General features: G+C 39.6%; 1 protein-coding gene across 1 annotated transcript in view; it reads left to right on the top strand.

Moving 5' to 3' along the window:
* The window catches only part of taok3a (TAO kinase 3a), a 92,076-nt gene that overhangs the window by 31,599 nt on the left and 45,852 nt on the right, over positions 1 to 14,625 (top strand). Inside the window, 1 exon segment of the mRNA XM_042487569.1 lies at positions 6,447 to 6,565. The gene's annotated coding sequence lies outside the window, so the exon portion shown is untranslated.

Raw genomic sequence — 14,625 nt, 5'->3', positions numbered from 1 at the left:
TTACATTTTTCTGTAGCAAGGCATTGTGTTTGTGTTTCTGGTGGGAAGAAATCTTTTTTTAATGTACGTAGGTCAACATGTCACAGGACTTTACGGATTTGTTGCAGGTATTCTCACAATTTGTCACTAGAAAACAGTCCCCAACTTTTAAATCAGTTGCACTTTTGCCACATAATCAAACACTCTGACAACTTGGACTGGTTGCCACAGTTTTCCGTTTTGTACGGCAGCTGCACTTCACCGTTGCTTGGTGTGTTTTCAGCGTTAGTACTCTGCATTTCTCTCTCCCTCTCTCTCCTGTTTCACTTTGTGGAGCTGTATTGTTGTCCAGGTGAAAATGAATTTTAGAGTTGTAAGGCATATAAACGCCATAAAGTGTCAGAAACAGGTTGTGATAATGAAAACGAAAAAAAGGGAAATTTTGTCATTAATTGGGAGAAAAGCCGGAGTATTACGACAAAGGGAGAAAAATGGGAGAAGACAAGGAAAAGCACGAGTCTCCTGGGAAAATCAGGAGGGCTGGGAAGTATGGTTCAAGATAGAGGTCCATAAAAGGTCATTGGTGCCAAGTTTAACTTTCAAACATCCTCAACAGAAGTGAAGTAGCCACTGTGAGGTTTTGGGCTGTTTTTGCTTTAAGGCAACAAGAGGAAATCGCTTCAAATAAACTACAGATTTAGAGTTGGCCCAGGGTTTTAAGTCGGTGGATAGGCCACTTATTTGTCTCGTATTTGTCCCTCAATCCACCAACACCCACATTTATGTTGGCATTAGCCTTAAAGCTAATCTGAGAAGGTAACAGTCTTTGGTGTGAGTGTGTGCGTATGTGTGTGTTTGTATGCATGCATGTCTCAATAGTGTCACTAAGCTCCTGCGATGAGAGCTGCCCCGAAGTCTCCAAATCCTGCTTTAGAGCGTAGAGCGCGCGTGTGTGTGTGTGCGTGTGTGTGTGTGTGTGTGTGTGTGTGTGTGTGTGTGTGTGTGTGTGTGTGTGTGTGTGTGTGTGTGTATTCTTCACTCTGTGAAAATGAGTCACTGCTATAAAAATCCACACCATGCCGCCCTGGCAGGATAATCAGGACATAATGTTTAGTTTCTTTCTATCTCAGTGGATTAGTTTATTTTCATCCGGGGAGAATTTTGCGTATTGTGGAAATCGTCTCGTATTTGGTTGTGTCAGCCTTATTTAAAGCAGCGTTTCACTAAGGGACGTGTGATTTAAAGCACACCTACCTCCAGCATGACTCATCAAAAGCCCACCTCAGTCATCATCAGGCACTGTGGGAATCATTGAGTGTGAAATTTGTGAACATTGAGTCTCATTATCACTGATTAGATTCAGGAAAGGCAGGGCTTGACGTCATGATACAGACAGGTATTATAACAAGCTTTGTATTTGTTGTGCTTTAAGTGTGCACATTAAATCAGATTGACAAAATACATTTAATTTTAAGAGCATGTCAAATTAAACATACTGATGGATGATGAGCAATGTTTTTGGAAGAATTGCTTGTTAAAGGAGCAGTGTTTTAAGATTTTTTTGTGTCATATAGTGGTGAGAAATGCAGATTGCAACCCGCTGAAACTTCTCCTGGATAGAATTACTTCACACACCAGGTGATCAAAACAGGCAGAAACACTTAATGAAGCAGTTTCACGTTACAGATTGACTTCAAATCTAGTGTTTGCTCACCATTTTCTTTAATAACTTGCTGTTTGTTGTTCACTTTATTACTAATCCAATTAGTAAAAACACCGAATATAGCAGTTCATCGTTACAAGTCAGTTTTTCTGAGACACTGTTTGGCATGGGCCACTAGCATAGCATATTTTCTCTTATAATTCAAGATCCAGATGTTGAGGAGGTTTTCATCGGGAACCGAATTATCTGCAGACGTTTCTTCCTCTCCACAACAAATTGACTCAGTGATTTAAACCGGTAAAACCACTGAAAAAAGTAGTTTCATGTTAAAAAAACAATGTTTTGCTGCAATAAAGATGACTGAAATGAGTTGAGCAGACAATTGTGCAATTATTGTTTATTATTGTACAAGTATTTGATATCAGTTCATGTTTTATTTTTCTTTAGTTTGGGGTATTGTGAAATTGGTTTTAAATTGCATTCCACTGGCCATTAAAAAAGTCTTAAAAAGTCCTAAATTTAACTTTTCTTAAGCTGTAGGAACCCTGATACTGAAAAACATTAAAAATTGCAATAACATTGTATCATGTAATGTCGTATCGTAGGGCCTCTGGTGATTGCCACCCCTACTATGTAGATATCAACAGCTCATTCCAAGGTAACAAAACACACCAGTTATTATTTTCACATGATTATACACTAAAGAAAACAAACTTATTATAATATATTGCATTTCTGCCAATATTTTCACCAAAGTCCTACACACTGGACCTTTAAGTGCCTTGCTCAAAAGTACTTTAGGGCTGCTGGCACCCCACAAACGATGTCATCATGGATACCTGCAGCATCCAGTTTGTTCCTCAGACCTTCATGAACTTTTGGAAGTCTGTGTGTGGAAAAAAACGAAATCAAAACGAGGCCTGAACTTGGCCTAAGTCCCTGTTTGATACCCGATATCACATCCAGCCTGGTGAATTGAGTTGTTTGGCCAATCCCTCGGAAAGCTGCTCTATTGGATTGTTTTGCCCAAGAACAGAAATGCAATACAAGGTTTTGTTTTCGAAGCAGGTTGCTCGGGCCAAGTTTTGCCTGGGAAATTGACGGCTCGTGACTCAGGATTTATGATTCATATCACAGCGTGTCATGTAACAGGAGGGAACGGAAAGTAGGAGTTGGATATCAATTTTTATCATTAGCCAGTGCGCCAACGAACTTTGTCAGAAAGCCTGTGATACTACTGCAGCAGGGAGGGTGTGATGTTTATCTTTCTATATTTGTTAGAGCCTACATGGCCTGACCTTAACGCTTCAGCCTTTAGAGGAAGTAAGATGTTGATACAATGATCTAGCTTCACTCTGAAGGTCTGAAGGTCTCTCTCTCAAGGATTGGAAAATAACACAAACATATTCTTTATTTTTCTATAACTTTGTATGTTTTGTATGCTTCACATTGATTCCAATGGTTTTAGTTTGTAAAGCATGTGGTGAGCTCTGTCCAATTATTTTAGTCCCACCAAGCTGTCTGTGAAAAGCAGCTTAATATTAACCTAAAAAAGAAGCAAGGCCTGGAAATCAGGAAGTTGTCAAATGGATAATCGCTGGCTTTTAACTCCTTTCCCTCTCTTTCTCTTATTTTTTTCTCTCTTTTCGTGTTAATAGTGCTTTTAACACTTTTGCTTTCTCGTTCTCTCCTTCTCAGCTTTTTTCTTTCACCTTTTTGTGTTATTTTTACCTGGTTTTACTATGCCATGCCTAAACTGACCTTGAAACTGACCCTGACTGTTTTGTAACGCAGACTTTTCCTCAAACACAGCACGCAGGGACACAGATGCACACACAAACACACACACACACACACACACACACACACACACACACACGCACTGAATTCATGGTCACAAGGACATTGAAATGGCAGCATAACGTGTTTTTAAACAAAGTGACAACCTCTGACGCTGACAACCTGGGAAAGAGACTTCACAATCAACTATCTTTCTCCAGAGTTACAAACAGCCCCTTTAAGATGGACTTGAATAAAAGGCACACAAACAAACTCACCATTACATGTTTTCTCACTCATTCTCTCCATCTATCTATATCTCTCTCTTGTTGGTTGGTCACAAATGCCAAGCAGGATGGGTGAGCGAGTGAGGAGGAGGAGAAGTGCAGCAACAACTTCCCCAGAGGCTCATGCAAGCGTCAGTTTGTGTTATAAATCATTCAGGGACACTCAGAAGGGGCACAATACATTTTTATCCTTCTTCTCTCATCCCTCCATCCTCTCTCCTTCTTTTATTATTGAATACGGTTCCTCTGAGCTCCCAATCTGCTGCTCGCTATGATCAAAACGAGAGAGGATGGTGTTCAGGGGGTGTAACCAATAAGACAAGAGAGGAGGGTAAAAAAAATCAAAACGTTAAAATGGAAGAGGTAGAGGAGAGGAAGCGAGCTGTGTCCGTTTGATCCCATACAGATAGGAAGTGCCTCAAAGGTCGTAGGGTCATTTATAGACTGAATAATGGATCGACTGTACTTCCTGATTGCAGACAACAGTTGGTTTTATTGTGCGCTGGTCTCGTAAATGACGACGTGTATAGTTCAGGGTCAGGTTGTGCTCGCTGGTAATGTTGTGAATGCTGCCCCACCTGCTTGTCAAAACGACACACAGTCCCGTCGCTGACAGCGCTCTGCTGTCAGAACAACTCGCTCAGATTTGTTTGATGCGTATGTGTGGGTATAATACTTTGTGTGTGTGTGTGTGTGTGACACTGTGTGTGTATGTGTGGGAGAAAGCAAAATATTGAATTTGTTCTTGCTTGTGGGTGTGTGCATGTGAAAGCTTGTTTGTCCACGGCACTGTGTGCAGCGTCCTTGAACTCACGTATTTGAAAGAGCGAGAAAGACGCTGGCTGTAAACAGGAGGAACTTCCCTCTTTTTAAATGTCAAGACATTTAGTTTGAGATACAGTCTGCTCAATACATTCTGGGATCTGGCTCCCTTTGACCCTGAACATGGTCATGCAGGTGTGGAAAATTAATAACCATGTGAAGACAGCCCCTGGATCTTACTATCAAATACTAAATAAAGTGAGACTGACAGCATTTTAATACAGAGTAAAGTGCATTACTGCCACTGGATGGGATAACCTACTTTATATTATACCGGTGATACTATCAGTGACAATACAGCTAATAATTAAAGCCACATTTTCTCTAACTTTCTGTTGTGGAGGTTGTACTGTTGTCTTTCCTGAAGCTGAAGAGAGGAAGCTGTGGATCCTGGTGTTGTTGAGAGGATAATAACTGACAGTCATTAAAGAGATTTTCATTGGCTGTTGAGTCATTACACCATCTGCTATTGTGGGGATATTTGAAACCTTTTCCTCTGTTTGGACAGCAAAGCAGAAAACTTCTGTGCAGTAAAGCAATGCTGCAAATGTCTATAAAAAATTATACTCATTGGCACGTGATGTAAAATGTTTAAATAGCTTTGCAAATGTCTTTTAGCAGCTGCTAATCTTGTAGGTAATGGACTTGTGCTTGGTTATATTTCAGTAATAATGCTAATAAAAGAGACTAAAAGACTTTAAAAATAAAAAAAGGTCAGAAAAACTTTGTTTTGGCCTTTGTATTTGCAGAAGTTGCACTCAGTTGCAGAGTGCACCAGATTAAATCAGTCCCAAAAGACACATGCTATAGACCCATATTTAAGAATAGAGGTTGACATTTAACAGTCATGTGTAGTACTGCAACTAATGATTATTTTCTTGTTAATGGGGAGATAGTTGTCTGTTGAAATGTCAGAAGATAATAAATAATGCAAACAAAGGTTCAAATTACTTGTCTTGTGCAAAACCCAGATATTTACTATTGCAGATGACTAAGAAAAGCAGCATGGGGCGTCGGGTGGCTCAGTGGATAAGGCAGATGCCCCATATATGAAGGCAGTGTCCTTGCCGCAGCGGCCGCAGGTTTGATTCCAGCTTGTGGCCCTTTGCTGCGTGTCATCCCCTCACTCCCCCTTTCACGCTATCTATTAAAGGCAAAAATGCCAAATGAATAATCTTAAAAGAAAAAGAAAAAAAAAGCAGCATACACTCTCTATGGAATTTGTGAATATTTGGTAATTTAGCTTGAAAAAAAAAGACATAATTGTTTATGTTGCTTGATTGTTTAATCCACTTAAAGGGTTTTCACAGTCATGAAAAACCTGGAAAAGTCATGCAATATCCCAATTGCTTTTTCCAGGCCTGAAAAAGTCATGGAATTTCTTTGAAAGTTTTGGAAAAGTCATAGATTAGTAAAAATCACTGCAAGTTTCGGAAAGTCATAAAATTTTGCTTGGTATAATTAAAATGTGACAGTAATACTTAGTGGAAAACCTTCTATGTAAGGTAACAAAAAGCAAATTTATTTTCTGTAGCTGTCATCGTAACGTAGCTCTAATATTCGCCAAAATGTGACAACATATGGTCTACTGTCAGAAACGTATTTTTTTATTTTCTCCACTCATTCCCTCTCTCTCCTCATGTATGTCAGCTAGCTAAAACTATGTTTGAATACAGTTTAAATCAAATATATTCAACAAATGGCCAGCAAGCGGTGCAAGATTTTTTTTTTTTAATGGGTTCCTGAAAAGTCATGGAAAACTTTTGAATTTTTGTCCAAGAAAAAGTGTGTAAACCCTGCACTTATCATTTCAACTCTAGCAATATTATTACAGCCATGGCTTTTATATATTTAACTTAACACTCTTAATAAAAGTATCTTTTTTTTTATTGTTTCTTTCCCTCTCTTACCTTTAGGTGCAGTATTATTCCAGTCATGACGAAGGCCAACAAGAAGTCAACTCTGGACTTGAACTAAAGAGTGAGAGAGAGGGAGACAGAAGCTAGTCTGACACCCCTTTTCACATTTCCCACAGGTAAGTTATACACATCTCTGATGCTGTCTGGTCTATTTTTTTTATATATCAAAGCACATCATCATGCAATGTCATGTCTCTTTCTTTTTTTAACCAGTCTTTAATTTTATGGCAAAGTCCAGCATGCAAAATAGTTAACTAAGCAAAATGTCAGACAGACTGTGGAGGTGATTTATCTGGTAGGCAGATTGTTGCAGGCATCCAACAGACCGACTTGCGCTTGTCGCATTGAGGTCACCCTGCAGTTCCTTTGGTTTCACTCACTGTACAGTAAAGGCATTTGTGTGTATGTATGAGTGCGTGCGTGTGTCAAAAATCCCCTTCATGTTGCAGTTTGACAGTCAGCAAAGGCATCAGCCGACTTTAAACTGGGTCTTGTTTGCCTCATAATGAAAGCTCGCTGCCCTGCCGGCTCTCTGATGTACATAACAGCTAGCCGACCCTCTGTCACACTGTATTAAAGCTGAGTCTGAGAGGAGGCAAAGTTTCTCTGGCCTGTACTGTACCATAGCTTTCTCAAGTTGTCTCTGTGTGTGTGTGTGTGTGTGTGTGTGTGTGTGTGTGTGTGTGTGTGTGTGTGTGTGTGTGTGTGTGTGTGTGTGTGTACAGATGTGAATGCCTGAGTGTGGGGATTGATGCAACATAACTATTTGCTTGTTGGCAGCATGCAGAAAAAAGAAATTGTTGATATTTTCAACCTGAAGTCTGCTAGTCCAGACCAGTTTTATGTGTTTGTTTGGTCATGCCAGACTTAACATTTGCATTCATTTCTTGTAGCCAAAGCTCTAAATGTTTGTTAGCCAAAAATTATGTTGATAAATTTGAATGTTGTAGACAACTGTAACCTTGAAATGCAGTTTTTTGATTTAAAAAAACACTTTTTCTGAAATGCTGCTCATATTTACTTTATTTTGTTTTGAAATGTTTTTCTTTGGTTTTCCATATTAAGTTTTCTTACTCTGGCACTGTTAAGCTGTACTGATAAAAAAAAGGGAGCCTGAGGTTTGAATTGGGCAACAATGTAAATCCTTCTGTCATCTTGTCATCACTGCACAGAGAGCCAACACCAATCATTGGATTCAGTGGAAAGTCAGGGGACCGTGTGTAAGTGTACTCACTCTGCTGTGGGCAAATCTTGCTGCTGAGTCACACCCTGAGTGGGGAAAAAAGGCTTGTGGGAATCGGGTGAGGAGCAATTTGAGTTACAGACTGACCCTCAGGGTAACACATTGGCTGATTTCAAATGTCTGGACTTCCCCTCACTTGCAGGCTGGTGAACTTGGGAACCTGATAAGACTTTTGTAAGGCAGAGGAGATTTGTTGATATCTACCTCTCTGTAGTCTTACCTGTGATGTAGGGATATCTTAGAGTCCCTCCCCTTCCAGTGTCACCCATGGGACGTTATTTTTTTGAAAAAAAATATGTGCAGTAGTCAAGGGCAAAGCAGAGTTTACACTAGACTACTTTTTTTATCTTTAATATAGCCGTCAATATTTCAGAAATCTGACCATATAGAACAACTACCAGACATATGTTTTAAATAGTGCTATCACAGCTTACTTTTAAACAGCCTTAAAATATTTTTTTTTAAAAAGCAAAGGTCATATCTCATTTTTTTCAGTTTGAGAAGAATAAAAACAACAATAACAATTTTGTAGCAAATTTTAGCAAATTCCCTCTCAGCCAAGCTTGTTGTTGCAGTGCGTAACAGCATGACTTCATTATTTAAACAAGTTGGAATATTGCCAGTATCACAACATGAATTTTTCTTAACATATTGAAAATTATACCGCTATTATTATGAATGATATGATATGGCAAACCCCTAATATGCTTATCTGTACCCTTTTCATGTGTGGTTATGTGTATTGATTGACAAGAGGAACAGCCACTTCAAATTTTCCATTGATAAGAAACAACCCTATCACATTTGGCCCTTTAAATTGGCTTGTCATCACTGTACCACCTGGCATTCTGCCTTTAAGTAGGCTTTTATATTATTCATAACGAGGTTGACCCATATAATGTCATTCAGGAGGCATGCACACACACACATGCTGTGCTCTCCAGGGACCTTGCACTGTGGCGTAAGATGTAAAGCTCTATCTTCTGGCAGTCTTTAAGTTTTTATTAGCAAGGATTATTAAAGTGCAGAGATTTCTTTTTTTTCTACAAGTGTGTATGATCCATGCTTCTTTGCTCACTCATACATACATGTGCACCTTTACACACTAACACACAGACTTCCACAACTCTGCTCTTTATAGTGTCATGATAGAAGAACTGAATCATTACGTAATTCTGTCCGTCATATACACAAACTGTCCTCGTGTCTCAGCGCACACTTTGGCAGATTTACATGTTCCTTTTTTTTTGTTTCTGATTAGAGCTGGTGATTTTAATCCCAGTAAGAATTCCCACAGTCTGCCTAATTCCTGTTCCTGCCTAAAGCCGGTAGGGGGGCCAGTAAGCCGCTAAACCCCCCTGGCTATACACGCACACACACATAAACTGACACACATATGGACACTCGTGCTCTCAGTGGCGTAATGCCGCAAGAATATTTTGTGGTGCAAATTTAACAAATTTAGAAGAATGCACTTCATTTGCGCTCTCATGAGATTTTAGTAGACAGATTCCAGGAGACTGACTGTGAAACGAATGATAAGAAAATCACATTTTCTTACTTGTCAAAGCTTTTCTTTTTAAAACAAAGTGATCAAAGAGAAATGAGAGCCGAGTGTTATAGAACTGAAGGAGTTAAGAGACAAGAAACACACAGAAGATACTTGGTGTTTCTGCATAGCCGTTTTTATTATCAAACTCAATCTGACAGATCTCAGTGAAGGGATGTTTGCATGCATCCATTTTGTCCACAAAGGCAAATATATAGTAACGTCATCTGATGTTCTTCTCTTTTTTTGTCAAGTACGTGTCAGAACTGCAGTCTGCTACATTTTCCACCAAAGACTATATAGAATAATTTTATTTTACAATGCCAGCAACATACACACTTTCTTATGCCGCTATGTGGTGTATAATGGTGTAGATATCAATAATGCAAGTAAATAAATAGCCTAAGTGATAATTACATATTACACTGATCCATGCATAGATTTCAAAGTTTAAAAGTAATATTAAATAGTGATTAAAATTAGCAACAGCAATAATTCTAATAATTGGTTATGTTTAACAAGTTACATGTTGAAATGAATAGGCTTTTTGTGTATGTAAGACTTGTTGTGACTGCTCATATTGATCTATCCATCAGTCCATCTGTCCCTCCATTCATCCATCCATCCATTGCCCATTTTACGCAGAGATACCACAATGTGGCCACTATGACACCCCTTCTTTGTGCCCTCTTTGCATTTTTACACAGAATCACACAATTGCATCATGCTGATCTAGTGTGTTATTTTGGGCAACATGCTGGCATCATATAAGCAAAAGAGGCAATACAGGTGTGACATGTAACACAACAGCATGGGCCTCTAGTTTTACATATAATGTGTGTCAGCAGTGCTTTAGTGACTTGGCAAGTCATTGACAATAATTTACCGTTCCTGTAACATGGCACCTTGCACCTTGTTCTCTGAATCTCATGTTTTCCCCGATTTGCAGACATTATTGCCGCTGTTCTCCTTCTTTGACGTAGCTGCTAACTGCCTTTAGCTGATTTTTAATTCTCCCTGTCATGGGACACACGCATAACATGTCGTCAAAACGTCACACCCGTCCTGCCCATGTCTCTTTTACATGGACATTGTTTCGTTGCTGTTAATACCTCAGTTGCAGACGAGACAACTCCTTGCCCCCATTCCACAATCATACCGTATTTACAGAGCGGCGAAGTGGTATAATGGCGTGGTATTCCCGCCTTCAAAAGGCAATGTAAAAGCGTTTAGGAAAAACTCTGTAAGGTTTTGAAGTTGTTCTTAAATAAGAGGTTCTGTGGACATTTGTATCAGTCAGTTCGACAGCTGATACAGCTGTGCAGCATACTTATATAATTGACATCCCATAAGACTGATGCTATGGAACCAAGGATCTCACATGTTTTTGTTGCTTCAGCCACACCATTCTTGTGTCTGTTTCTCACCTCCTCCCCGCAGATGTCCCATGGGCAGGACTAAGACGTGAGGGAAGGGAGATGTTAACATGATGAGCGCACCCTTGTTAATTCCTCTGATCTTGCACTTGCAAGAAGTGATACAAATTCAAGCGTCTTTGCATTATTTGCAAGAACTTCAATCTTTTTCTAGATCCTCATGATATTTGACTGCATTTAACATGAATCCAAAATAAGAAACTTTTTATGGTGCGTACTTCTTAATCCTGTACATAATTGGCCGATAGAAGACAATGTGATGTCCCATTTAAATCTGTGAGGTGCAGGCCATGTTTTACAGACCCACATCCACCAGCCTGATGGACTTGGTCCTGCAACAACATGTTGGTACATCAATTAGTCATAACAGCAACCAACAGGGAGCCTGGGGGTGGGAGGGTGTGCAGTATTTGTTTGTGTGTTGTGTTTGTGTGTTTCTTGCATGTGCATGTTGAACTTTGCCCCACAGCATGTGTTCATGTAGAGACACAACCATCGGAGAAGTCCCTGAATATGCATTTTAGATCTTTTCTCTATTAGATTGCATCATTTGCATTCACTGATTTTAAAAGTAATTCTACTGGTTTTTGAAGAGATATAAGCCAGTCTCTTTTAAGTCACTATTGATTTTTTTCCCCCTACGCTGCTGGAATATAATGAAGAGGAAAACATCAAAAAATGTTTTTGGTTATGTTTGAATTTTTTGGGAAAGAAATTGTCAAAATGTATAGATATTAGCTGCAAAATCCTTTTTATTGTCCTTTAAACAATATGTGTGATTGTGTGTGTGCACGTCCGCGTGTGCATATGTGTGTGTGTGTGTGTGTGTGTGTGTGTGTGTGTGTGTGTGTGTGTGTGTGCATGTTCCATGGGACACACCATGTAATCTCTTTTACATATAATCAGTTTTTATTATACATAGTTAATTGGATATTTCAAATCTTTTGGCACCATCACCCACCCCTACACACACTGTCTCTTTTACTCACTTAGACACAAGTGCGTGCATGTAAGCAAGATGTTCATTATTCCCGTACATACACACTAATGTAGATCTACGCATAAGTACAGTGTCATGCTTTGGTCTGTAGTAGTGCACATGTAGTAAGGAATTCACACTCACACACACCAAGCTTTAAATCTGTCTAAGCCATTTGCCTAATCAGCTCTCTCTCAGCACAATGCCATTCACAGATCCACAGAAACCTCACACACACACACACACACACACACACGCACACAGTGAACTGTCCAAAACACCGGGCTTTGCCGGACTAGTGACAGCTTTACCAAGCCCCCCGTGTTACAACCTGTTGTTGCCACGTTGCATCACTTAACACATCTTAGGAGAGGAGGAAGAGTGGAAAAGAGGGTGAGAGGGAGGTGTGCAGAGTCTCCAGAGTGATCACATGACATCAGAGTTCATTTGCTCCATTTTTATCTGTCTTTTACTCATCTGCCGACTCCTTCCATCATTGTGTCTTAGATCTGCGTTCAAAGCTCCTTCACATGGGGTAAAACTGCTCACTGAATCTCTGTCTGTCTGTCTTTTTCCCTTTCACCCCAATTTTTGTTTTTCCTTTATTATTTTGTAACCTTGTCCCATTTTCTATTGGTGAAAGCAGTGCACTCACACAGTTTGTGTGTGTGTGTGTGTGTGTGTGTGTGTGTGTGTGTGTGTGTGTGTGTGTGCACGCTCATGCGTTGTGTATTTTCATCGGGAGAGGGTTGTGAGGTGGGGGTTGTGTCAGACTTTATTTCAGTAGTTATCTGCTGAGCTCAAGCGGGTGAGATGAGAGACAGACAGCGCTGATGCAACCAGGAGACACTCAGACACATGGGCTACACAGATTCACTAACACACGTTCATATTGTAGGTAAACAGAACAGATAAACGGTGAAATACACACACAAGCGCACACAAATACACGAGGGAGTAGGCAAAAACACACACACCCAAACAAACAGAGATGTGGCATGGTTTTCTTGCGAGGCCAAATTTGTTGAATATGTACGTAATCAGTAGAGCACTGATGGCTAATTTTCCGCCAATCTTTTGTTTACATCCGCAGTCAAACGGCTGTCGTAAACAGAGAGCACGATTTGCGGCAGACATTCATTTTTTATTGTAATGCTGCAATAAGTAAGAACTAATGTTGTTATGTTTAACTTAAGCTGCTACACCACTTTCAGTAGACCTGAAGTTTTTGTCGTTCATTTTTAGTGAATTAGTTTTACTATAAGCAGAATTGCGACTGCTTTTTATTTGTTGTGACTGGGAATGTTGAAGTGCAGCCGTAACAGTACTTTTGTTACAATGCTATTTTAAGTGGATTTGAGAGCAACCTCTGAAGGGACATTTTATATTTTTTTATTTTGTTGCACTAAGTAGATTTGAGATCTGTTTCTAAAAGACATTTAAGTTTGTTTACTTGGTAATTTTATTTAAAAAATGCTACATTAGGTGGAATTGTGATAAGAGCCTTATACGTAGAATGGTTTTTTTTGTTTGTTTTTTTGGTAAAAACAAATTAAAAAAACCCGTAGGAACTGTTTGGAGCAGATATTTTTTACTCGTATTGCATTGCAGAGCTATTAAACTGTCGAGCATATACATTGGATATAGTGTGCATTGAGCTGCTGTATTATCCAGGTAAATACTAGTTTTGGATTGGGACTCAATACCGGCAGATACTGAGTATCACTTGACTCAGATCGGGAAGCGGGGCAGAAAAAACTTGATCGGGACATCCCTGCTAAAAAATAGTCAACTGATCAGATAGAGGAAGAGCTGGAATTACGCAAAGCATCTAATGAAAGCCTAACAAGCTCAGAGACGAATATTTAATAGCAGTGTTTCACTCTGCTTGTAAACATGACTAGCTTATACAAATATCTACACCTACAGGTAGTCTGCATACATTTACAGCGCTATGCTGTACTCTACAGTTCATTCATCATTCGCCACACCTCTATCACAGGCGTGGAGGTCTCAGCCGAAGGCGTCATGCTTCTCAAAAAATGCCTCAGTGACCTAAAGATGTCTCGAGGCAATAAGCATGTAAGCCTGTGTCTATGATCTTTCACATTATGTAAGGTAAACTGAGAGCATGCCTGTTTATGTGGCAACCCGTTGTGGTTTCCAAGCATGTACTGTGGCATTCTTAGACAGAAATCACAACCATGAAATTTACTTTAGTCAGGCTACAGCTCAGCAGGCTGCCATTTCCAATGCTGAGATGTTATGCTATGGCAGCTTTGTAGATGGAGGCAGGTTGGCGTAGTGCCTCAGGAGACCTTGTTGACGTTTACTTGGCCAACACACTGCTCTCAACTGCTGTAGGGTTAGCTGAAAACAGAAATAAAAACCTAGTTATGTAGTCAGAACCTGACTGCTCATCACCTTTCGACTGCCAGCACACAAGTTATGAGGCAAATATGAGGTAACAAATAACCAGCGTCTCTTAGTGAAGACCAGTCAACTGTTGACCTGAGGAGCACAAACAGCCCACCAAAGCTTTCTATTCGGCCTGCAGGGGAGGGAAAAAAATTTTTTTTCTTTTTTTTTAATAACTTAAATTTTTATTTGTTTCTTCAGTCAAACAAGAGCAAACCGACAGTATTGTTATTGGAACGTGACATATCCAAAGGCTCCCGGTAGCTACACATTCTTAGACCCCTTTTTTATTATTATTAAAATAATTATATAATATTTTTCAAACATTTTAAATCAAATCAATAAAAAGAAAAAGGCTAATTAGGACTACAGAAATAAATTAACTGTGTTTCAAAGCCCAACCCCTACAGTGACAGAAAAATTAGGTCCCTTGGACAAATCTTGTTTTAGACCCCTGGTGAAGGCCTTCAGCACTGGCCAAATGACTGAGCTGCGTTGAGACAGTTTTATTGAGAATATGATGATACTGAACCTTGATGCTACACTTTGAC

This window comes from Plectropomus leopardus, chromosome 6, assembly GCF_008729295.1.
Source record: "Plectropomus leopardus isolate mb chromosome 6, YSFRI_Pleo_2.0, whole genome shotgun sequence".
In the NCBI taxonomy this organism is placed as follows: domain Eukaryota; kingdom Metazoa; phylum Chordata; class Actinopteri; order Perciformes; family Serranidae; genus Plectropomus; species Plectropomus leopardus.
This window is presented reverse-complemented; position numbering and strand designations above follow the sequence as displayed.